Source organism: Malaclemys terrapin, chromosome 5, assembly GCF_027887155.1.
Source record: "Malaclemys terrapin pileata isolate rMalTer1 chromosome 5, rMalTer1.hap1, whole genome shotgun sequence".
NCBI lineage: Eukaryota > Metazoa > Chordata > Testudines > Emydidae > Malaclemys > Malaclemys terrapin.
This window is the reverse complement of record NC_071509.1, coordinates 106,595,956-106,620,757: the sequence shown is the minus strand read 5'-3', so window position 1 is coordinate 106,620,757 and position 24,802 is coordinate 106,595,956. Positions and strand designations below refer to the sequence as shown.

At 39.1% G+C, this 24,802-nt stretch overlaps 1 long non-coding RNA gene across 1 annotated transcript in view; it reads left to right on the top strand.

Annotated features, from left to right (window-relative positions):
• The first annotated feature begins 724 nt into the window (after window positions 1-724).
• LOC128837684 (uncharacterized) overlaps window positions 725-24,802 on the top strand; it is a 46,666-nt gene continuing 22,588 nt past the window's right edge. The window contains exons 1-2 of the long non-coding RNA XR_008445019.1: window positions 725-915; window positions 22,343-22,441. This is a non-coding gene — a long non-coding RNA (uncharacterized LOC128837684). The remainder of the gene's footprint in view (window positions 916-22,342; window positions 22,442-24,802) is intronic.

The following is a 24,802-nucleotide window of genomic DNA, read 5'->3' as shown; positions in this document are numbered from 1 at the left end:
AGGCTCTGTGATCCTCTGCATGCAACAGAGTACATCTCTGCATAGTAAGCCATGTCAGAAGGTCAGGGGACCAGGGTAGGCAAGGGTCAAGGACAAGAAGGGGTAATAATAACAGACACATTGCTATGCATGTTCTCTGGTCAAAATTCTGCACAGAGAAGACAGTAGGAGCAGTAGCTACTGTTGACTTCAGGCTATGGTCCTCTCAATTCACAGACGGGTGATTCTGCAGGGGTTGGAAGAAAAAATAATCCCTCCCATTCCCAACATATTCCCCAGTTACTCAGAATGTGCCCAGTGTTAAAGATTTTGCCCTTAGCGAGTGAATGAGAAGGTAATATGGCAATAATTAGAAAGTTTGCTTATTAGCATCTGTTTTAGAGAAGGTTGTTTACTCTCTTTCCAATCCAAGGAGAAAAGGGTAAGGAAGAGATTTAAAATGTAGCAGTTGTGACCAGAAAGAAAGAAAAGGGCAAAATTCCAACAAGGCACATTGGCCTCAATCTGCATTCTCAGTCTCTATTTTGAGCTGAAATTTGTTCGTATCCACTTATATTAGAGCACATTGTAATAGGGCAGCTTGCTAGCGAGCTCTGTGCAATTAGTCCCACCCCGTTACACCTGTACGGGCTGTTGGATTTAAGAGGAAGAAAGCTAAGCAGTTTGAGGGTTGTTGGTGAAGGAGAGCAGACGTGCTGCTTCTGCATGGGGGAAGGAGCCTGGCTTGGTCCCGAGATACAGGAGGACTGTGGCTTAAGTCCTTGAGAGGAAAGTAGACCTGAGACAGATGACTGATTAGAAAAGAGCCATGGAGCTTCTTGCTAAGCAGGAAGGCAAACCATTGTAGCTAGAATCCCAACTGTGAGGAAGGGGGCTGAAGGATGAGCCTGGCTAGGATGGGGATTCTTTTGTTAGGTATGTTTATTGGCTTTGGATTAAGTGATTTTGTTACTTTTTATAGTGGTTTACAGCCTGGGTAGGCTGACAATCATTGTGGGAAACTGAGGTAGAATTCCTGAGAATATCACACCCACCACAAGGAGACACTCCAAGGGCAAGGAGAATCTGTGTATGCCTCTCTCACACAAGTGCACACACACACTTTGAGGTGAAAGAAAAGGTAAACTTTTTAATATGGCATTTGAGTAGGTACTAGAAACAGAACTGTGATAATGTATCTCATTGCTCTAAAATTGAATATATCTGGTCTGGAACCGCTAAATGGTAAGTTTATGGATTTATTTTTTTATTGTGCCATTAGCATTTGGTTTTGTTTTTACAATCAACATGATTCATTGCATGAATGGTTATTGTAATTAAAAAACACTACATAAAACTAAATTTTCACAAAACATCAATTAATTTGTATCAGCAAAACTGAACATGTGGGCTTGCCACATAGATCTGTAGGTGGTAGAAAGACACAAACACTATATTTATTTGAACCCTTGAAGAAATCCGGTTCCGAATCACTGAGCTTCTCTATGAAGCTCTATGAAACCCTGTCACAAACATTCTTTGGCAGATGGCCAAAATAAAACTCCTTCAAATAGCACAGATCTGATCTGAAAAAGCTTTTTTTTAGTAAGTGAGGAGAATATAAAATATCAGGACAAATACTATGCTGAGTGAAAATCTTAGAAGCAATGATTTAGAGCTGACCAGAGGACCACAATTCTGTTTCACAGCAACTTTTGAGGTTTCAAAATTGTTTACATTTTGTACTGGAACAAAACCAAACCATTTAAACATTTTCACAAACATGGAATTGTCTGTTCAGGAAGGGTGTGTGTGAAGAATTTTTAGATAAGTGAATTGTGGAACAAATCAAATAAGTTACACATGAACCAATCAGGCTTCATAGCTGGAATGCATTAAATCAGAAACTCCTAAAACGAGGGAGTAGAAAGACTTTAGATTCTTGGCTTGGTACTTTTTTGATATACCATTCCTGAATATACCAATTGATATTACCATTGATTTAAAAAGAACTGGATACAAGTGAGGCCAAAATGTAATTTTCATTTTGTTATAACTCAATATTGTCACCCTAAACATTCAGAAATCATGAGGAGGGCTTACAAATAAGATTAAAATAATTGTTGGGTTTCTTTTTCTGTGTTATGGTTGAGCTTATAGGGTATACTCAAGTCATATTTTCAGGTTTTTCTCTGCAATCATCAGGGTTGGAAAAAAAAGTAAATGAAAGTTTTGATTCTCACATAATCAGTTGACTCTCAGAGCTGGGGCTTTAAGGAAACACCAAATGTTGTGAAACTTGTAATAAAATTGTGAGAGTTGGCAACGTAATGAATAAATATTAAATATTTATATAAATGATGTCAAGGTAGCACAACACATGAAACCCCAGGGGTTTCTATTAGAACACTATGAAGTGTTCAAAATAGATAAAAGATATGGATTTCTGCAGATCTCAAACTCATTCTGACATATGGCAAAAGTCTGGTCTGCCTACTCAAAGCACTCTTTGGCAGAGAATGGTCATCCAATCTGAAAATATTTGCACACAATATGCTGATAACCTGATTGTTGCGACCAGGTGTGTGTGGCAGTTTCAGACCTACTGGTCAGAGCAGCAGTTGGGCTAAGTTGGGTACCAGAGGGTCAGAGTCCAAGACAGGCCAGAGGGCAAGCGAGGAGTCAGGTTAGTGGGAAGTCCGAGAGAGGCTGGAAGATAAACCAAGAGGCACACAGTGGTCAGAAGCTGGAGTGTCTCACACACAGGGTCTGAAGCAAGAAATGTGGGGAGTATGTACTGTTGCTCACACAACTCCTTGACATGGTTTCCTGACTCAAGTACTGGTGCCAGCCAATCAGTGGGCTGTGAGGAACAGCCAATCAGAGCCTGCTGGATGGTATGTCCTACAGGATGGTACTTCCTGCTGGGCCCAGCCTAACAGGGTCTTCCTAGAAGAGTCTAGTCTGAGCCTCCTGTGGTGATGTGGATGCTTCAGTAGCCCAGAATGCTTATGGTCCTGGGTTCTAGCCCTGTGGTTTTTTACCCAGGTACATTTTGAATGCTTTCATGTAGCTTTTATCCCCAAATAACACCATTTCATGTGCACCACAAAAATAAATCTCCTAGGAAAATAAATAGATCAAAAAAGAAGTGACTGCTGGAAGAGCATGTAAAGTTTTTTCCTTTAGAGAAAGCATGTACAGTTTTTTGCCTCAATATGCCACCAAACCAAATGTAGATCAAAAGTGATTCAAACACCCCAGAAGATTGAATTCACATGGAGCTAAATTATCCAACATCACACTAAAAATTATATATAACTACAGCTTAGGCCAATCATGATTGTTTGCATTAAAATAATGTCCTGCTGTTTCATGTTTTTTTCATTAAAACGTGACTATTCATTGTGCTCCATATCCATATGTCAGTTTGCAGAATGATTTTTTTTCAAAGACAGAATCCAAGATTCTGTACACATTTTTACCACTGAACCCCAAAGATTTGAAAGCGTAGTCATAAACTTCCTAAATATTTCAAAGTGACATAGACAATGACAGAACTATGGAGGCACAGGACCCCTAACTGTGAATGGCTTCTGTGATTTCCATATCAAATGTCAGAAGAAATCAGTGTCCTGGACATGACTTTGGAATTTTTAAAGATGTTGATATTGCACTTATAGAAATAGTTGCTGTGCTAGTTAAATTCCACATCTGGATTGTAATGTCACACGCTGTCTTGCACTAGACATTTCCAGTTAGAATAGTTTGTGACTGAATAAGCAGTGTGGTTATTGTGACATTTCCCCCTAAAAGATTAATTTAAAACACTATGTACATGCTCCATAGGTCTACTTATTTTATGGATTATAGCAGTGATTTATTTGTGACAGTGCTAGTAAGGGGGAAAGCTATGCAAAACTCTCAGAGCTGTGGACTGAAGTAAATAATATGTCATACTATTTAAACATCTGCTAATGCAAACCACAGAGAATATATAGAGGAAAGGAATTGGTAGACTGCTGAACAAATCCAGAACAAAAACTGCAGAAACTTGCTCGTTTGGAGTGAGAAGGGGGTGGCAGATTTCTTTTCTCATCTTCTACTTCCACCCAGGTGAACAATTAAATTATTGGTCTATAGCTCCACTTATCCTACGACTGTGTCTTTTCTATCTTAAGAATAATTAGTGTACATAAAATGGAATTCATCTGTAATCTCTGCAGAAGATGACCAATGATGCACCCATTGCCTACATGTGCAGATACTAAAGTATCAGCATATTGACTTCTTAGGGTGCAGTTTCTGTCCCTCTTACTTTGAAGCTACATATCTGCAGGACTGGTAGGAGATAGGGTAGCTTATCAGCTGCTGGTGGAATGATGGGAAGGAAAAATGTCTTTTGACTGAGAATCTGAAGCCACAGGATTAATTGTTGCTCCTGGCTCTGCTTAGTAATTGCTGGAGAAGCTGCAGGTCCTGTGACAGTTTCTTTTGTTGCACTCAGAGTTGCAGTCATCGGCTTAGATCCTTCTTGTGCTGTTGCTATTTGCTATTAATATTTATTATTTCATAGTGCACTTTTAATTAAAGTTTGCCACAATCTTGATTACAACTAGAGCTGGTCAAAAAAGATTAAAAAAAAAATCACAAAAATAATTGAAGTTGTTCCCATTTTGCAGAGCTTGAAATGCAATGATTTTCCACATTTTTTTAATTTCAAATTTTTGAAATTTTTAATTTTGAGGAGTTTTCTTCCTTTCTCCTCTTTTACCATTGCATGCAGTAAAATGAATAATGTCCAGGTTGGTGGGTTCCACCTTTCCCACCTTCTTCCTTTTTTTCAATTTTCCATTGTGTAACTTATTAAAAATAGATGAAGTTTTGAAAAATTAGAGTGGAAAAAGGAAAAACAAAAGTGGGACTCTTCCTGTCCTCCAAAAGCTTCTCTTCGTTATTCATTCTGTTGAATTTAATCGCAAAAAGGGAAAGAGGAGGAGAAATGGGGGGAAGGAGGTGGACAAATTTGTAGTTTTATCTTTGAATTTTTGGTTTTGGTGAACAGGCTAAACCTTTTCATGAAAGTTGTTTTTGATTTTGAAAAGCTGCCATGTTTTGGATGAAATGTTTTGCCCTGCTCTAATTACAATAGTATCTACTCCTGCCTGTTGGAGATTACACAGGCTTTTAGGGCTGTAATAGTCTGAGAACTCTTACTCTAAACTAGCAAAGCACTTAACCATGTGATCAGTCTAATAGAACTATGCACCTGATTAAAGTTAAGTATGTGCTTAAGTGATTTACTGGAAGGGGGGCAGATTACTTAACATTTTGTAGGATCCAGCTGTTACTCTGCTCAGATGTGATGTAAGTGTCATGGAAAATTGTCCCTTTCTTACTAGGAGAGAAGGGACAATTTCCCCAGACTATTATAACTTCCTTTCCCCAGTTCTTCCCAGTTGTGGCTTTTGGTCCCTGAATTTACACTCTTTCCAAACCCATCTCTCCTTGTACTCTCCCTCTAAACTTAAAACTAACGGCAAAACATATGCTCATTTATTTTTGACTGTGCACAGGTGAAAGCATTTCTCTCTCCAGCTGTGTAGAAACCAAATGTCACTCAGTAACTTGATTTTATTTCTAATTGATATTCCAAAATGGAATCTTTTCCATACGACTTTTTCATAAGACTCTTCCTTAAAAAGGAATAGTTAGAATAAAAAAAAAAAGCATGCATGTCTTTTCTATTAGGAACATTTTTTTCACAATTGACTACACACAGCATGTGTTTTACTTTCCTGGAGCTCTGATAGGTTGCCTAGGTGTTTAAAATGTGATAATGCTGGTCTGCATTTACAGGGGCTCATAAGAAGGATCCAGGAACAGATAAACATGACTGGGGATTTCCATCCCCTTAGCCAGCCATTCAGAAAGCAGGAGAATTAAACAATAGTTTCAGTGTGTTTTAACAATAAAAAAATCCTGGACAACTGGACTTCAGCTCTGCTTAGCCTGCAGTTAATTTTGGATACAGAAGATCCAAGCAATTTTGGCTCTCTTTTTAGGTGGAACACTGCAATCAATTATTATTCAGTAATCAAGTTTTCTGATAGGAAAGATTGTGATGGAAAAAGTGATTATGTTGTCATGCTGTATTTAAAAAGCTCAGAGTTTTTGTTCGCAAATTCCATGGGGAAGTGTTTGCTCATCCTTGGTCAATTAGGTAGGGTCTATATTTTCAGTAAAACTTGCTTGCTCTCTTTGCCATATCCTTGCCTCATCATCTGGGAAGGTGCAACTGCAAACCATTATTTTATACTTCCATGACTTCATGATAGATGTTTGGCACATGATATGAAAACAATAAATTTAAAGCTTTTAAATTTAAAAGCATTTTGCTTTTCTTAATCTTTGGTAGTTAGAACTACAGCAAAGTTTCTGAGGTTTTGGAGGATTTCTCCTCCTTTATACTACTAGTTGAGCTTTACATTTGAAGCCAACAATTTCAAATATGAGTGCCAGCTAGAGGTTCTGAGCTGATTTCAGTAGGAGATAGGGGTGCTTATTGCCTGTGAAAATCATTTACTGTAAGCTTCAAAGGGCTTTGAATCAGGCCCAAAGTATCGATTTAGGTGCCTAAATTTAGATACCCCGGTCTGTACCTTAAATAACTTGCCCAACACAACTTAGGAAGTCTGAGAATAGAACTCAGGTCTACTGATTCCAGTCTTGTGCCTTAACTACATGACCAACCTTCTCTTTTTTTATGTAAAAAGTGACAGAGTCCCGTGGCACCTTATAGACTAACAGATGTATTGGAGCATAAGCTTACATGGGTGAATACCCACTTCGTCAGACGCATGCATTCGTCACCCACGAAAGCTTATGCTCCAATACGTCTGTTAGTCTATAAGGTGCCACAGGACTCTTTGTCACTTTTTTTATGTAGCGGACCAAATACAATCTTTATACCCATTGCGCCATTGACTTCAAGTAGTTTTATGTGTGAGAATATATAATTTGTCCAAGTATGTGCATTTTCTTGTTAAAGGTATAAATGTATTTGCTCTGGAGTACATGCATGTTTCCCAAGATGGGCCAGTATAAGAGATAGCAGTAAAAATGTAAAAGTATTATTAGCAGCTTGAAATATTTGGCTCTTTTTGATTGTCCAGCAGCTCATCTAGAGAAGCACTTTAAGCTGGAAGGAATTTTATACTAACATTGGGAGCATTTGCCTCCTTCAAAATTAGTCGAAAGCATTGTGGGGAGCTGTAGAGTAGAAATAGTAAAAGAATGAGATTCTTCACATACATATATGCCTCATATTCTAAAGGACGTCTTTACAATCCACACTTATACCCTATCTTGATTAGTAAGTGAAACTCCTAGGGATATCGCATCAACAGTGATAGGGGCTACTCTAGGGCTCCACTCACCTTATGTGGAAATGGAGGGCCCAGTCCTGCCTGATCCAAATCTCCTTTGAATTTAATGTGAAACTTGGATAAGCCAGGAGTGCAGGATGGGAGTGGTGGCGGCGGTGGCAGCGGCGTGTGTGTGTGGGTGTATACACCTCCACCTACCACTCACATGAAAGAAAAATTACCTCACAGGCAAGACCAATTCCTGACCTTAATTATCTCTCGATCAAGAAGAGATCCCAAGCTTCTCCTCATCTTCCCATACTTACTGGTTGTACAGAAAAAACTGCACATTTCCAGCTGTTTCTTTTCCTCAGTCCTTTGATCATCATTGCCAACTGCTCTTCCAGGAACACAGGCCCAGGGTGAGGACTCAGTGCTGATCAGAGGAACCCACTTCACTCTGTTTAACATAGGAGAGAGAGCTGTTCTGCTCAGAGCTTGGTTGCCCACTCTGGTGATGTGTTCCAGGGCGATCAGAGAGTGATGATAGTAAGAGGGATTGATGGAAAGAAGCAGGCCAATGGTGTGAAGTGCTCTCAGGTTGCCAGCACTCAGTGAGGTGAAAAGGAAAAAGAACAACAGGGAATATGGGAAGGAAGTGTTAAAAGAACAGAAAAACAAAGGGCAGGAGAAAGAGGAAGACAAAAAGAGAGGATAGCAATATAGCAGAAAGAACAGGCTGAACAAACAGGAGGGAACCGAATTGGGGATGGGTAGGGATCAATTTTGAATGGAAAACTGAAGAAGAGCTCAAGCCCCTTTGATATGTAAAAGAATATTATATTTTGGTTACACAGAAAAAGAGAAACTAAATTTAAAGGGAGAAAAGACAAAAATACGAAGAGGGTGGAAACTGAAGATGGAGTTGGAATGAGAACAATGTAGAAGGGAATAAAGAAATTTAACCAGGAGAATAAACAGTAAAGGATGCCAGTGACTTATACGAGTAGTGGCTGTTATTGATTTATTATAATTCCCTGGAAGGCACCCTATAACTCCACATTTTGCTAATGTGGGGAATTGGAGTCTTATTGCTTTGTAGTGTTGCTGTTTACTATGAAGGATGTGATAAATTCCCAATTCAATTTATACACTCATCCCGTGAAGCTATTTGCAATCATACAAGAGGAGTATGTCTGGAGGGGAGTATGGCTGTTTCATAGTTATATAATCCATTTCCGTTCACATCTGTGAATTCTGTGATTGGACCATCAGCATTCAAATATAGCCAGTCAGACAGTTTTTCACAAGACCTATCAGACTTTATATAGAACAGAATGAGCTATTTCTTTTTCAGCTTCTGACATTAATTTAGCCAAAGCTTTGAGTGCAAAGCCACAGTCTTTTGTGGTAACACAATTTATAGCTATAGAACATCTGCCATAAGAACAAATATGGAAATTGGACACTCTGGGGGTTTACTATGTGTCCTGCAAGGGGCTAACAGGGGAACACTGTACATTCTGAACTGGAATTCAGCCACAAATATCTATTTCATAAAAAACTGTTAAAGATGGTGCATCTTGGTTGAGGCCACTGAAAAGCAACTTTCTGGAGGATGAAAGATCCAGGAAATCATAATGCTAAAAAAGGATTATCTGGTTTGATTTATCACAAATGCAATGGAGCCTTCTCAACCAGTTTCATACTGGACATGGAATTTTTGCTGCAGCAGAATTTCCATGGCATTTTTGAGACTGTCCACCATGTCAATGTGGGCAGCCACAAACCATGACACACATTGTTGAGGACTGCAAAATGACACACCTTCCTGGAGGTCTTCGTGCCTTGAACATTGTTGATTAGAACGCTGTGGCGTGGCTTGACTGGATTACATACGGCATATAAATAAAGTGGAGTCTAGGCTACAAGGGCGCCAGCAAACAGATCTTCAGATGTGTTAGCCTACAGATCTTTCCAGTAACACTACTGGGACTCAAGAGTCACCAAGATAGTCTTGCAAGTTCCGATTAAGTAACTATATATAGGCAGTTAGTTTTTTGAGAAGTGCTCATTGTCAGTTGGAGTGCAAATATTTTTTTTAGAAGTTTAGTATTACCTGTCAAGTTTGTTTCACTGCCTGAGAAGGTTTGACTAGAATAATTTCTTATGTCCAGCTGCTATGTGGCAAAATGCTTTATTAAAAATGTGTTTTTTCGCTGTGCTAAAATGTATAAGTTAATGTAGCTGAATTGATTTATTTTAATCCAGGATGTAAAGCTGCAATATATATTGAATGATAGCACATTCTGTATGTTAGAACTGCATACTTTGATAGATCATGTTAAAAGTTTATTGATGCACCAATGGCAGGTGCTGGAAGCCTCTGAAGAATGGTCATTTTGACTACTACTCAAGTGCTAGGGTGTATGTCTACACTGTAATTAGACAGCCACGGCTGGCTCATAACAGTTGACTCGGGCTCACAGGGCTCAGTCTGCGGGGGCTGTTTAATTGTGGTGTAGACGTTCCAGCTCGGATGCAGCCTGATCTCTAAGACCCTCCCACCTTTCACAAACTTAGAGTCTGGGCTCCAGCTGGAGCCCAGACATCTACACTGCAATTAAACAGACCCTTATTCTGAGCCCTGCGAGCCTGAGTTGGCTGGCATGTGCCAGCTGCGGGTTTTTAATTGCAGTGTAGACATACCGTAAGTGAATATATTCTCTGGTTACGCCTAGTACAAGGGAATTCAGAAAAGAGGGAGATGAAAAGTTGGCTGCAATTTCTACTGGTTGGCCATCGGTCAATCTGGAGTGACGCAGCTTGTTCTGCCAGTCAGGATGAGCGTAGTCAGCCAGCAAATTACCAAGCAAACTATCCAGTTGCCAGATGGAAAAAGGTAAAGGAAACAATCATGTTGCTGGTATTTAATATGTGATACATTTGACTATTTTAGATATATTACATTAATATTGCTGTACATAAATTGGGAACGGCTGTAGTTGGAATCTAGGCTATTTTATAGACAAATAGTTGATGTTGGCAATATCTATGGTAAAATATGTTAGGTATTATTTTTACTCATCTCCAGGTTTTTTCCTCCTGGTTAGTTATGCCTCCAGAGCCTACTTGGTGTGACTGTCACTTGGTCAGTCTGTTACTTTCAACTTTAAAAGGATGTTGACAAATTGGAAAGGACTCAGAAAAGAGTGACAATAATGATTTGAAGCCTGCAATACCAGACGTACAGCGAGAGACTAAAGAAGATCAATTTATCTATTTTAACAAAGAGAAGATTAAGAAGTAATTTTAGCATGGACTATAAGTACCTACATTTGGAGAATATATGAAGTACAAACTCAGGGAGCCCCTTTCAAACTTCTTAAAAACAGTTTCTTGGAAAATGTAGCTTATTTACTGTTTCCACCTTAGAAAGCCCAGTATATGCCCATGACACTCAACTTCTTTTAATTTGTTTTTGTAAAATGTGCCAATTAAAAAAAAAAAGGCAAAACAAACAAAAAAGCCAACAAACAAACAAACAAAAACAAAGAACCCAACACCACAGTCAATCACTGCACAACACAGCGATTTCGAGGGCAAGATTCCCTAGACCTCTTGCTGATTTTTAATTTCTGTGCACACATGACTGTTCTGGTTTGTTATGGTAAAACATAAATGGGCACATAATAGTTCTCATGAAATCAGTCCCCATCCTCTTTTCCTTCACTGTTCTGAAGCACTTCACTGTATTTGTTAATAAGTAGATAAGTATGCTATCTGAGTATGAGTGAGGGTAGGTAAAGGTTTTCCTATCCATCAAATATTTTTGAGAGTTCAAAAAAATTTTCCTGTCTAAAATTTAGAGGAAAAACTCAAAATCTCAAAGATTTTCATGAACCGTAAATTGGAAAAAAAATTCAGGTAAATCAAAATGTTCTGTTTCAATAATTTCAAAATTATTTGTTTTTTCTTTTTACATTTTTTTGTCTAATTAGCTTACATTTCAAAATGAAAAGTCTTTTGAATCAGAAAACCCTTTTTTTTCATTTTTTAATTATTTTTCATCATTTTTTGAGGTAGGAGGTTCATTGAAACAGAACTTGTTTAGCAAACCGTTTCAGTTCCGAAGAATTGGCTTTTTTGACAAAAAATGTTTTGTCGAAAAATTCCCGATCAGCTCTGTATCTGAGAGCATTGAGATGCCAAATTTCCTGGGTGTCAGCCTATGGTCTTTTATTTCATCATTTAATAAATGCTCACTTTTTATGCACTGGGTATAGTCTCATTCACTTGGGAGACCTAACAAGCTTAAAGTTGTCTGGGAAACTCAACAATCACCAGCTTCTAAGATAATAGGCACAGGTGAATCTGTCTTGTGCTGAATTAAATTAGTGTGAGGATCCAGTAGAAAGGGCGAAGAGGAGGATGACCCACAGCTTGTTGTTCTACCCTTCTCCTTGTTGGGAAGGAGTGTGAAGAAAAATAAAGTAGCATTTGCCCAACCTTGCATGATGTCAAGTATCAGGGGGTAGCCGTGTTAGTCTGTATCTACAAAAACAACAAGGAGTCTGGTGGCACCTTAAAGACTAACAGATTTATTTGGGCATAAGCTTTCGTGAGTAAAAACCTCACTTCTTCGGATGCATAGAGTGAAAGCTTATGCCCAAATAAATCTGTTAGTCTTTAAGGTGCCACCAGACTCCTTGTTGTATTTGCCCAACCATCTCTCATTGTCTCTATAGGAGGGATGTGTGTAATATTTCCATCCCCAAGTATTTAAAATCATGAGTCAGGCCCTGCAAAACCCTGATATTTAAAATAATAATAAAAAAATTGGTGTACTTTTTAATTACTTTTGAGCACTTGATTCCCCCCCCCCCCCCCCGCCCAGCTTTTCTCTGCAACTGTATGGTCTAGAAATTCACTTTTTACTTTAAGAATAAAAGATGATCTTCTTAAATAATCACCTGATTCCAGGAGTTGCAGCATTAAGAAAACCATCAAGTACCAGAGACATGAAATAAAATTTTGAGAGTTGGCATCACCTAGCACTTCCCTGGCATCTCTGCTTGCTGGTGAAACCTGGCTCCCCAGTTACTATTGATGTGTTTAAAAGTGAAGGATTTGTGGATGTGTGATCTCCTGCCCTTCATCTTTGGGTGACATACAGTGCTCTCTTGCATGTTCTGATTTTTTGGGGGGAGAGAGGTTGAGGTAGAGAGTAAGCCCACCATCCAAGGAATCCTAATCTCAGAGAAAATTCTCCTGAAGGAAGAACCTCATTGCATCAAGCAACAAGGAAACTGCAGAATTATTTATTGTATTCCCACTAAGTAGTTTGCATAGAGATGTCCAGTGTACATCAGGGGAAACTCCACCCTAGAGCTGAACTGGAGAAAAAGAATTTTAACTAATTAATGGTTCCGCTTTGGCTGAACTCAGTAGCAAAATTCCTATGGACTTCAATTGGATCTGGAGCTTTGCCCTGAAAGAGAAACACCAGAGGACTGGGCAGAGCCTGAGGAAAGAAGAAAGAGTATCAAACAGAGAAAAATAGGAAAAGCAGGACAGAGACCAGTAGAGAACAAATGAGAGAAACTCAATAAAGGGTTTGGAAAATGCTTTTCATAGGAAGGAAAACGTATATTTTAAAATATTGTTCATATTATACGTATATTGGCGGAATTTCTTATTCCTCCAGCACTAAGGGGAACACAAATTAATGTCCAGGTTCTCTATAAATAAGAGAGTGAGTCTTTTCGGGATCTCCCTCCTTTACTCCCTCCTGCTTTTCTTTTTGAAATTCCCATATATCCTTCCATACTGTATTACTATTCTACCCCTTCAATCTGTGGTAACAAGCCCTTCTGGCTTCTCCTGGGCTACTTTAGAGTTCTCAAATGATAGTTAGTGTGTTGTATATAGTTCTTTTCATCTTCAAATCCTTCCCAGAGATTAATTCATCCTCATCACACTCCTGTCAAGTAGGTAAGTTAGTATAATGATGTTTTTTACAGACAGGAAATCAGAGGCAGAAAGGTTAAGTGAGTTGTTCAGGCTCAAAGACAGTAAAAATCAAAGCTGGGATTAGAACTCATTGGTATGACTCCCCCACCTGCATTCAGGTCACTAGACTATGCCCCTTCCTCATCTAATGTTTAAAAGTTATTGTGATCGGTTGCTCCCCAAATTAATTTTTCTTTTACTTTTAAATTCTCAATTGGTTTTAAACAAGCATGAATAGCCTTATGAGTAATTTGGCAAGATTTTAAAAACTTTTCATTAAAGATAGCCTTATTCATGCAAAGGGTTTTCTGGGAGTTCTCCCAGCTTTACTGAGACCATTTAAAGATTCTCCTAAAGTATAAAGGATTACGTAATTCTTATACCATGCATCTTGCAATAGCACAGGTAGTGCATTACATTAAGTTTAATACTCCCTCCAGAAATCTCACGGGGAAGTAAGGCAACAGTTACAAAAGACATACACTGAACTACGTTTTAAATAATCTACATGTATTTTAAGTTAAGATCAGTAAATTCGGGTCTAATAAACGAAAAACTAGACTGGGTGTATGAATAGTTCATAGATTTACTGTAGTCTACTATTCTGTACAATTTCGGTCAACATTATACAGGAGAGACCTTCGCTGACCTCCACAGATAGAATGAAAATTCCTACCAGGGCAATGCACTGGGCAGTGGCATTCTTGTTTCATTTTGTATTTTCAGTCTCACATTTAGTATTTCAATATATTTTAAGAATTTGTCAAGGGGTGCCCAAAGATTGTGATAGGCACTCTTTTATGCCACGTAAATAAATCTAAACAAATAATTAATGTCAAACCACTTGCAGATCCTCAGTAAATCAGTGTTGGACACACACAAATGCCTACTGATGAATCACGTCCATTGTTCCAAGACATTCTTTTTATTCCTAGCCAAGAAGTGCTTATGTTAGTAGTACCAATGCAGATTTTGTCTTACACAACAGAGGGAGAGACCACCAAAATGCCAGTAGGGTTTTAGAAGATTTATTTTCTTTCTGTGCATGCTTCAGATTTCACATATTTTAAGATTCTATTGCTTGGAAAGAGTGCTCTGTAAAGCTTTTCCCCTTCTCCCTCAGAAAACAGTCTTTCTGGGTGAGAGAGCCTCTCTACAACCTCAAACAGCCCTTCATCTTCAGCACTCTCCCCCATACTTTAAATATAGCCTTGAATTTCTGCCAGCTGCATACCCAGCCCTCATAAAGCAGTCTGCAGGAGAATTATCTTTCTGCCTTCACTTGGACGCAGTGAGGAAGTAATCGTGGGGCAGCTGAGGAAATTTCATATTTTGAGTTCTAACATTTAATTCAATCTCCTCTTTGCTCACTTGGCCCGATAGCTGATCCACCAAGAACTGCTCATGTAAGATATTTTGTAACTCTGTGGTTAGAAAGCATCAAAATTGTATCTCAAGAGGCTCAAGCTGAAGGTGGTTTATTCTATAAACTGCTCTAGGTCTCCAAATCAAACAACAACAAAAAACTCTGGACTTACGTATGACAGTTTTGCTGGATCAGTAAAAAGGGTTTGGAGTGAGGAAGCTGTTTTCCTTTCAGGATGTGGGGGAACTGACTCATGGGGTGTGAGGGCAAAACAATTCCATGATAGAGGCTATTAAGGAAAAATTCATCTTAATGGAGGGAGACAATTTCCAAACAGGAAAAACCCCACATTTTTTCAAATGCATTATTGTCTACGTATAGTTCATCTAGCACCATTATTACCAACATATCTGTTCAATTTAGAATTATCTGTGAATAATAATTTGTTTGTTGTTCGAATTGGTTCAACAAACATTTCATGTGAACATATTTCTGCCTGTGGCTTACTAGTGAATTATTTACCAAGGTCCAAATTATCTCCATTTAAATTAACAGAATTCAGTGAGTGGAGAGTTTGTTCCTGTATCTTCAACTGTTCAGCTATTAATTATTTGATATTTGTGGTTTGTGAATGACATCCCCTGTAGGACGCATGCTATAATTTCTGTGCTGATTCACAGGATGAGGCAGGAAATCAATGAGAATTCAAGATAGCCACCCTAGCATGAGAAGATGAGAATTTTACTGTGAACACATTTGCATAAATATTCAGAAATCTTTTGCTTTCCACAAACGTTCTGGTAGGGGAAGAAAAAAGTTTACAAACTATTTCTAGAATGTGGCAAATACTCTAGACATGAATTTGCTTTTTGAATCATTCATCCACTTCTACTTATAATCTATTTTGCATGTGGAGGTTGAGGAAAGGGAAAATCTTAGAATCATAGAAATGAATGGCTGGAAGGGACCTTGAGAGGTCATCAAGTCCAGCTTGCTGCACTGAAGCAGTAAACCTAGACCACCCCTGACAGTTTTGTCCAACCTGTTCTTAAAAACCTCCAATGAGGGGGATTCCACAGCCAAAGGCTCTGTCAAAACTTAACTACTCTTTTATAGTTAGAAAGTTTTTCCTAATATCTAACCTAAATCTCCCTTGCTGCAGATTAAGTCCATTACTTCTTGTCATCTTTTCAGTGGACATGGAGAACAACTGATCACCGTCCTCTCTGTAACAGCCTTTAACATATTTGAAGACTGTTCTCAGGTCCCCCCATAGTCTTCTTTTCTCAAGACTAAACATGCCCAGTTTTTTTAACTTTTCCACATAGGTCAAACTTCCTAAACCTTTTATCATATTTTTTGCACTCATCTGGACTCTACAGTTTGTCCCCATCTTTCCTAAAGTGTGACACCCAGAATTGGACACAGTATTCCAACTTAGGCCTGATTAGTGCTGAGTAGAGTGGAACAACTATCTATGTATTGCATACAATACTTCTATTTATACATCCCAAAGGATATTAGCCCTTTTCACAATTGCATCACATTGTTAACTCTGATTTATTTTTTGATCCACTATGACGCCCTGATCCTTTTCAGCAGTACTACCACCTACCTGTTATTCCCCATTTTGTAGTTGATTTTTCCTTCCTAAGTGTAGTACTTGGCACTTGTCTTTACTGAATTTAATCTTGTTGATTTCAGAACAATTCTTTAATTTGTCAAGGCCATTTGAATGATTGTATTCTTTTTCTAATCCTGAGGTGAACAATGTTTCTCTCCAATTTCGGATGTCAACTGCCACTGTTGTCAAGGTTTGTGCAAAGAAGGCCTGCAGGGTCCTTTGCTTTAAGTAAGGAGGGTACATTTTAAACAAATGTGCAAAGTATACAAATATATTGAAGAGATGAGTCACTTCTGGAACTCCCAAGTGTATTTAGGGAGTATACACACACCTCAGTTCTATCAGGAACCTCCTGGGGAGTGGACCCTTTGGTCCTGTGTACATTTGTATTAGGTCTGGTGTTTGCTCCAGATAAATAATGCTCTGTAGTCAATGGGTACGTCTTCACTACCCGCCGTATTGGCGGGTAGCAATCGATTTATCCGGGATTGATATATCGTGTCTCGTTAAGACGCGATATATCGATCCTCGAACGTGCTCACCGTCGACTCCAGAACTCCACCAGAGCAAGTGGCGGTAGCGCAGTTGACGGGGGAGCCGCAGCCATCGATCCCGCGCCATGTGGACCCCAGGTAATTCGATCCAAGATACTTCAACTTCAGCTATGCTATTCGCCTAGCTGAAGTTGCATATCTTGGATCGATCCCCCCCCCCCAGTGTAGACCAGCCCTAAGGGCGCAATCACCATTCTCAGCTTGTTAACAAAGCTGAATTTGGACACTCGTATTGTTAGCAGCTGCTTGAATTATACACCCACCTCCAGTTTGTATGTGCAAGCACACACACCTCTGCTAGGCCTTTGATGAGATACCATTATTGTTAAATCTTGACTGGAGAGCTGTGACAGATTAAACCAACCTATTATATCTTCAGCTGACTGATATCTCATTTTCAGACAGGAAACAATATGCAGCACCAATTCTAAGGTCTCTTTGTATTCAGGGGAAGAATTCCACTCCTGTGGAATGGGATGTGACACCACAGCTGATCTTGTGACAGCCCTTTGCTATGGCAGCTCATGCACTCCTGGACAAGAATGCTACTATCCCTTTACCATGTGTGGACAATCAGTACCTCCAAGCAGCTGAAAACTATGTTCTTATAGAGTGGAGGCATTGGTTGGATAGAGTCCAACACTTGGTATATTCAGTGAATTTGCCTCCTTGTCCACTTGATTGTGGATCCTCACTCAGGATCTGGCTTGTCCAGAGTTCTTGCAACTATGCACTGGTTTGGCTTAGTTTCCTCTCCATGCTATGATCGTGGGGCAATGTTGTCGGCAATAACTCATGTGGTGGAAGGGTGCTTAACTGGACATCTGGAGGGTGGTTTACATTGAGCTCTGCACCTGCATATGAAAGGAACAGGAGGATCAGTCCTTTGGATAGTGCAATATGCTTCACTTTTTATGGGCAGCCAGCTCAACAAGTTATTAGGATGTGGGAGAGGAGGCATGGCCTCACCATAGTCCCTTCCTGCCCTCTTTGGGACAAAGTGAACTGCTGGGGATCAGCTCCTGTGCTACCTTGTATGCAAGGAGGAGTGATTTGTCCCTGGATCTTCTGAGAAGTATGGAAAGGGTGGAAGAAAGATCTTTACACCTTCACTCCTCAACAAGGGACTTGGACAAACTGCCCAATACTACATCCTCCTATTACTGCTGTGAAAATGTGAAGGTAACTAAAAAGCAATTGAATGCTCTTCAGGCTACCCATGTAGCAACAGATACACAGTTTACTAGAAAGGTCAAGTACTAGTCTATATTAATAGCCTCATAGAAATTAATGGAAAAGACTTACTAGGTCATCCAGTCCATCTTGCTGCCAGTTCCCTACAGTGTAACTTCCGGTGCTTTGTTCAGACTGCTTAAAGGACTCATGAGATTTATGGCTTTGGCCTTTTGACAGTACACACTATATTGAGCTTTCTGATTGTTTCAGAAGTATGAGTCAGAAGTAGATGGATTCCACATTCTCTAAGTGCCTGAAATTGGAACAGAAACATAGTAAAATTACTTAGAATTAGGATTATGTAACATTTTAATTAAAACTGCTAAAATATACAAGGACAAGGCTGAGCTCTAGCAGATGAACTTTTGCAGCTGACATTTTTTTGAACCACAGACTAGTGTTTGGCTTTTCTAGTAAACGGTACATAACTTTTAAGCTTATGTAATCTTTTGTACCTCCCTTGGTCTCTCTCATGTCTGTCTGTGTCTCCTCACTTCTTTGCCCTTCATTTCTTTCCATTTGGTCTTTATATTATGGCATATTATCTCTATCCCTCCTTTTGGACTGTACTATTTTTTAAATTTTCCTATCAACTCCCTTCTGGCCCCGATATACACACTTTCTCTCTCCCCACCCCTACTGTAGTTTTCTTCCATGTCTTTCTCTCTGTGTCCATTTACCCTCTGGACTCTTTCCCCCTTCCACTTATTTCTCTATGCCATCACTTTCTCTTTCTCAGGCTGCCTAGCTCATTCCTCCAGCCCTGGGGAACTGGCTCCCAGGGAGTGCTGAAACCTTCAAGGTTAGCCAACTCACTCATCTGGTCCTATACCCTTCCATTTTCCCACTGCAAGTTTCCTATAGTCCTTTCTCCTCTCCCCATTCCAGATCTCTTTCCCTATTCCAGGACCCCATTTCCCTGCACTCCTCCTTTTATTCTTTCTGGACTCTTCTCCCCACCCCATATTGCTCTCTGATATTTTGAAACTGGCAAATTTATCCAATATTCATGTTTTTGAGGAGATTCACAATCAGTGAATCTAAATGCTTAACATATGAGTGGATACTGCACTGAATTGGGCTTCTTACATCATTGGGCTGGAAATTTTGTGATCCTTTTTTTGTTTTAAGCATATTTTCCATTCATTAGTAAAGACATTAAAATACAGTAGTTAGATTTTTTTTTTCACTTAACATTTTTAGTGCAGGGTGCAAGTTTCTTCTGGACTAAAACACTATCTTCTCATTCTAACAAAGAAAGAACTATCTCACTGCAAATGAGATGATTGTATTCCAAATCACCATAAAGAGGTTTCTGGCAGAAAAAATAAGGTGTTAACTGCTGCCAGGAAAGGGCTACTTCACTTGGCTATTGATACAGAGCTTTTTCCTTTCACAGCAATGTGAATAATTTGCTAAATTAGTCAAAAAAAAAATCTTTCCTGTCCTAGAGAAAGAGTACATCCACATGAAAAGAGGGGCACAAAAGAACAAAAAAGGAAACAATACCATAAAATATGAAAGGAGAGATTCCATGGCAGGACATAAATATGTTGAAATACACTCTAGCCACCTCGCTTACAAGTGACACCCGGAATGGACACAGTTTTTTGATGTTCTTGCTCACAGTACTTAGTCCCTGCTCCTGCTCCCATCAAGATGACTGAGAGTTTTGTCCTTAAAAGCAGCAATGTAACCAAATAGAATGCCCCACAGCCATCATTTCCATTATAATTACATATTCTGATGTTACGATGTGACATAAGCAGAAGTGAAATAATTGCAAATTACAGGACTAAAGCCTTAGAACTTATATTTTAATGTGTGGATGGGGACTGCTATACTCACAAGGCAACTCAATGATGTCACTACAGCAATCTGTCTGCATGGTGTAAATTGCGGGGCCTAAATTATAAAGAGGGCCAAATTTACACCTGGTGAAACTCCTGAAATCAAGCAACTTTGTTTATCATAAACCTCTAAAACACAATAAACAAAAGCAAGATGTGGTTATTCAGCTATGGAAACCAGATATTGCTCTGCAGGTAAAATGCTCCAGTAGTTGTTTTTTTCCTGAACACTAATTTGAGAGTCTGAGGTCTTTTTATTTAGCTCAGTTGACATGAAGCCCTAAAACCTTTTAAGGAACAACAAGCAGTGCTAATAAAATCTAAAGTTCTGGAAGTTGGCAAGATTTTAAGGTCCTCAAATACCTAGCCCAAAACAGTGTATAAACATAGTGCTCCCCCCCCCCCTTTCCCTAATTCCACAGGAAAAATTCACCACTTACAGAATGGGAACGAACAGATTGTGTTACCAACAAAATATCATGCAAACTGGGTGAAAACTGTTGCGTAGGTGGAAGGAATTAAAGCAACACTGAGATCCTGTCTTTGGTAAATGAAAAGATTATACTGGTTAATACCACTACAAAGCATCACTGGCTAATCCCACTATAAAGCATCTGTGCCTTTAGTGAAAAAATTTCAAAACTGGTTGTAATTAGAGCCATAAGTCATTTTAGTTTTGATGCTTATAGCAAAGAGATAATCATGCTGCTGGATTACTACTTTTGAAAAATGTTAAGAAAAACGTTATGGCTTGGCATGAATACTCTTAATTCCTGAGGAATAGGCAGCATATAGAGTTTTATTACCTCACAGATTAATGAAATTTAATTTGATGAATGCCATAGTGTAGTGACAGTGTAGCCTCTGTGTTCATGAAATGGCAATTTTTTCAGTAACAACCCTAGCTTGGGCCTTGCTTTGTGTTTGATGCAGATCTAAGCCAAAATGGTTTCCAATGGGGGAGGGGGAGATATTGTTTTTATTAAAAAGAAGTCAGAGATGAAATTAAAGGCGCAGTTCAGAGGTAGCAATTATATTTTTGGCAAAGGCATTTGCTTCAAATTTTAGCTCTTATTTAGAAACTGCTACAATTTTATTCTTATCTGTAGGGACAGAAAGAGCCATATTGGAAATACCCCAAAGCCGTGCTTAGGGCCTATCGAAAGGAACGTGGAACATGGAAACAGACATTACCACAGTGGATCAGACTGAGGTCATTGTGGTCCTGTATTCTGTCTCTGACAGTGGCCAGTACCAGCTACTTCACAGGAAAATTGGAAAAATCCCAGGGTTGGCAGGTGTGGGATAATCTGACTCCAACTTTAGGTCTCATCCTGGTCTCTAATAATTAGAGATTGTCTTAAATACTGAAGCATGATGTTTAATAGCCCTTCTGCAAATTTTTGTTATAATTAATTATAACTATGAATACATTTTATATCCTATACATATCCAGTCTTTTTTGAATCCTGTTAATCTTGGCTTCAATGACTTCCTGTGGTAATGAGTTCCTCAGTCTAATTATACATTACATAAAGGTATTTCTTTTTGTTAGCTTTCAATGTCCCATATTTTAATGTAATGTCCCCTGGCTCTGGTGTTCTGATGCAGGGAAAATAGAAGTTCTTGATCTACCTTCCGTGTAAAATTCTTTATTTTATATGCATTAATCATGTATTTTGTCATAGCATCGTAAAAATCAGCTATCAGATGCTCTTTTGGTTACGTTTCTTTTGGTTATATATATAGCATTATTTATTGGTTTGATGGTAAAAAAGATGCTAAGTTAGATATAATTTGAAGGGAACTATTGAGCACATGAATAGGTGGGGGAGGTAAGGTAATGAACCAGCTTTTGCTTTGAAGAACTTGTGGTAGCTTCATGGCTTCCTTAACTTTTCTGTATAGATACATTTTATATTCTCTCTCCATTTCAAGTGAGTCTGTTCAATTCACGGAAAAGCCTGGTGTTCACAAGTACTATTTATATCTGTGTTTCTTCTGTCCCCATTCAGGGTTAGCATATACCTTTAGGATCAGCTCTGGAATAGGATGGCAACAGGGTAGTACTGTGCATCAGAGTGGTGATTCAGAGGCACCCGAAGAGCATTGTGTCATTAAGACATATCTCTGAGGCACAATTCCTCCCATTTTTGCCCTCTTTTTCCTGGGGAAAAGTAAATTAGTGCACCCCTTGAAAGGGGTGCCTGCCCAGCCATTCTGAGAGGGAGGCCATGAGCCATTTCAGGGCATTTCTATAATTCATCCCTGAACTTCCTTAGCGGTGGCTCAGGAATATTTGGTGGATGATGGTAGCCCAGCAAGATGAATATAGATTTACTTCCCCTGTCTAGGGTCACAAGGATATCCTTCAGAGCAACAAAGGCTGTCTCAGTAGAGTGTCCTGAAAAGAAGCCTGACTGAGAGGGATCCAAGATTCTGGCAGCTGACAGGTGATGTTGGAGGCTGTTGTTTTACCTATTCAGTGGCTAAACACACATCTTCATTTTCCATTTCTGCCATTCTAGCCCTTTTCACAAACACTTAATTCATATTTATTTTTAAAGGAATTATTTCTAATTTTGTTGTATAATTTTAATTGCAACATATACATTTCAGTTTTTCTTACAGAAAGCATTTGTGAAGAAGAGCAAAATTCAGACTTTAGTGCAGAATAGAAAAAGAAATTGAACCAAATCTCTCCACATTTATATCACTGTCACTTATTTACATACATACATAACAGTTATGGGAGAAAGCATGGAGACTAGCAATCAATGGCAATTTCGTTGTAGATTAAAATGTTTTCTACCCCATTTGAGAGTAATTTTCTAGATGACAGGTGCTCTCAAAATCTATACTAACTGGCAACAAGAAAATGAGAGGGAACTTGTAAACAAAGGAAATGGAAAGTTTGGTTAAAGATATTGTTGGCTAAGGGAAAAAAGGCTTACTGCCACTCTGTTTGCTTTGGGTTCTTAGTTAATTTGGAATTATAACGTTTTTTTTTTTTTATGCCTGGAAATAAAATAGAAAAACACTGAAAATTTCCTTTACATAGCAACACTGGAATTTGAAAGTCTGCAGTAGTATTCTGATAAATATATGAGTGATAAATGTTGTTAGGAACCACTGGCAATTGAAAGATATATTTCAAAGATTGTGAAGGTTGGCCCTGCTTTTTCTCTTCGCATATGAAGGCTTAAATTCTGCAAGCTTCTCTGTGTGGGCAGATCCCTGAAGCAAGTTGGTCTTCATGGTGTGACAGGGTCAGGCCATATGGCTACAGGAGAGTGGTGGAAGGTAGATACATTAGCCCCAGATTAAGCAGGTCCCTTTCCCCTGGATAAGATAACAGGGACTATTCCAGAACAATCAGGAACCCGATAGAACCAATTAAGGCAAGCAGGCTAATTAGGACAACTAGGAAGCTACTAGAACCAATTAAGGCAGGTAGGCTAATCAGGGCACCGGGTTAAAAAGAAAGACCTCCCTTTAGTTAGGGGGAGGCCCATAAGGAGCTGCGAATGAGAGGACGTGCTGCTGAAGGACTGAGGAATACAAACGCCATCAGGAAGAAAGTCCTGCGGTGAGGTCAAAGAAGGTGCTGGGGAGAGGTCATGGAGATGTGGTCCAGGGAGTTGTAGTTGTCACACAGCTGTTACAGGAGACATTGTAGACAGCTGCGATTCACATGAAATTGGCCCTATTAAAGCACCAGGTGTATATGTCACTTTTCTGAACTTTATTCTGCTTGCACATTATATATGTGATCTAGTCAGGATCACTTGTAACTAATCTAGCATTAACTTTTCGTTCCGTGATCAGTACCCCTTTATCTATTAGGACATGGTCTAATATAGAATTCCCTTGTGTTGTGAACAACACTGTTTGGGTTAGAAAATCATCATCTATACTGTTTAGAAATTCCAAGGATGCTTTAGTACTGGCAGCATGAGACCTCCAGCATATGTCACTCAGATTGAAGTCCCCTATGATCACATAGTTCCCCCCCCCCCCACATATTCTAGAAAGGTACATAAGGAGGTGGTCATCCTGTTCTCTAGTGTGATTTGGTGGTCTGTAGCAGACATTACCTAGTACTGCATCTTGTGTTTTATCTGTTAGGACATTGATTCATAAGCATTCAAGATATTTTTTCTTTGAGTTATCAGTGACTCAGAAACAGGTAATGCAATTTTTGACAGAGTGCCATTTCCCCTCCCCTTTTGCCCACTTGATCCTTCCTAAATAGGTTATAACCATTGATTTTAACATTCCAATGGTGTGAATCATCCCAACATGTTTCAGTAACACCAACATTTCCTCTTTTTACTCTCCCTTAGTTTAATCCCCTCCTGACTACTCTAGCCAGCCTGTCCCAAGGAGATTGGTCCATCTTCTACTCAGGTGAAGGACATCCAAACTGTTCAGCCCCCTCACTCCATAGAAGGTGGACCACTGTTCTCCAAAATCAAAGCCCTGCATCTTACACCACTTACCTAGCCAGCAATTCACTTTCTTCCTTCTATCTTTCTTTGCTTGTTGGACAGGACGATTTCTTGGACATTCTTCTTCTTCAGCACACTTCTGAGTTTCTTACTATCTGTGAGATATACTGCGAAGCAGTGTCATTAGTGCCCAAAATGAACCATGACCAATAAATCCTTACTCATAGACTTCAGAAGCTTGTCCCAATTTTAGACTGATTTCTCATGTTTTGATTCTGTGAAGGCAGCATATTGTCCTGTTGTCCACCTGTGCCTTGCAGCATGTTTTGATTCTTAGACTCATAGACTTTAAGGTCATAAGGG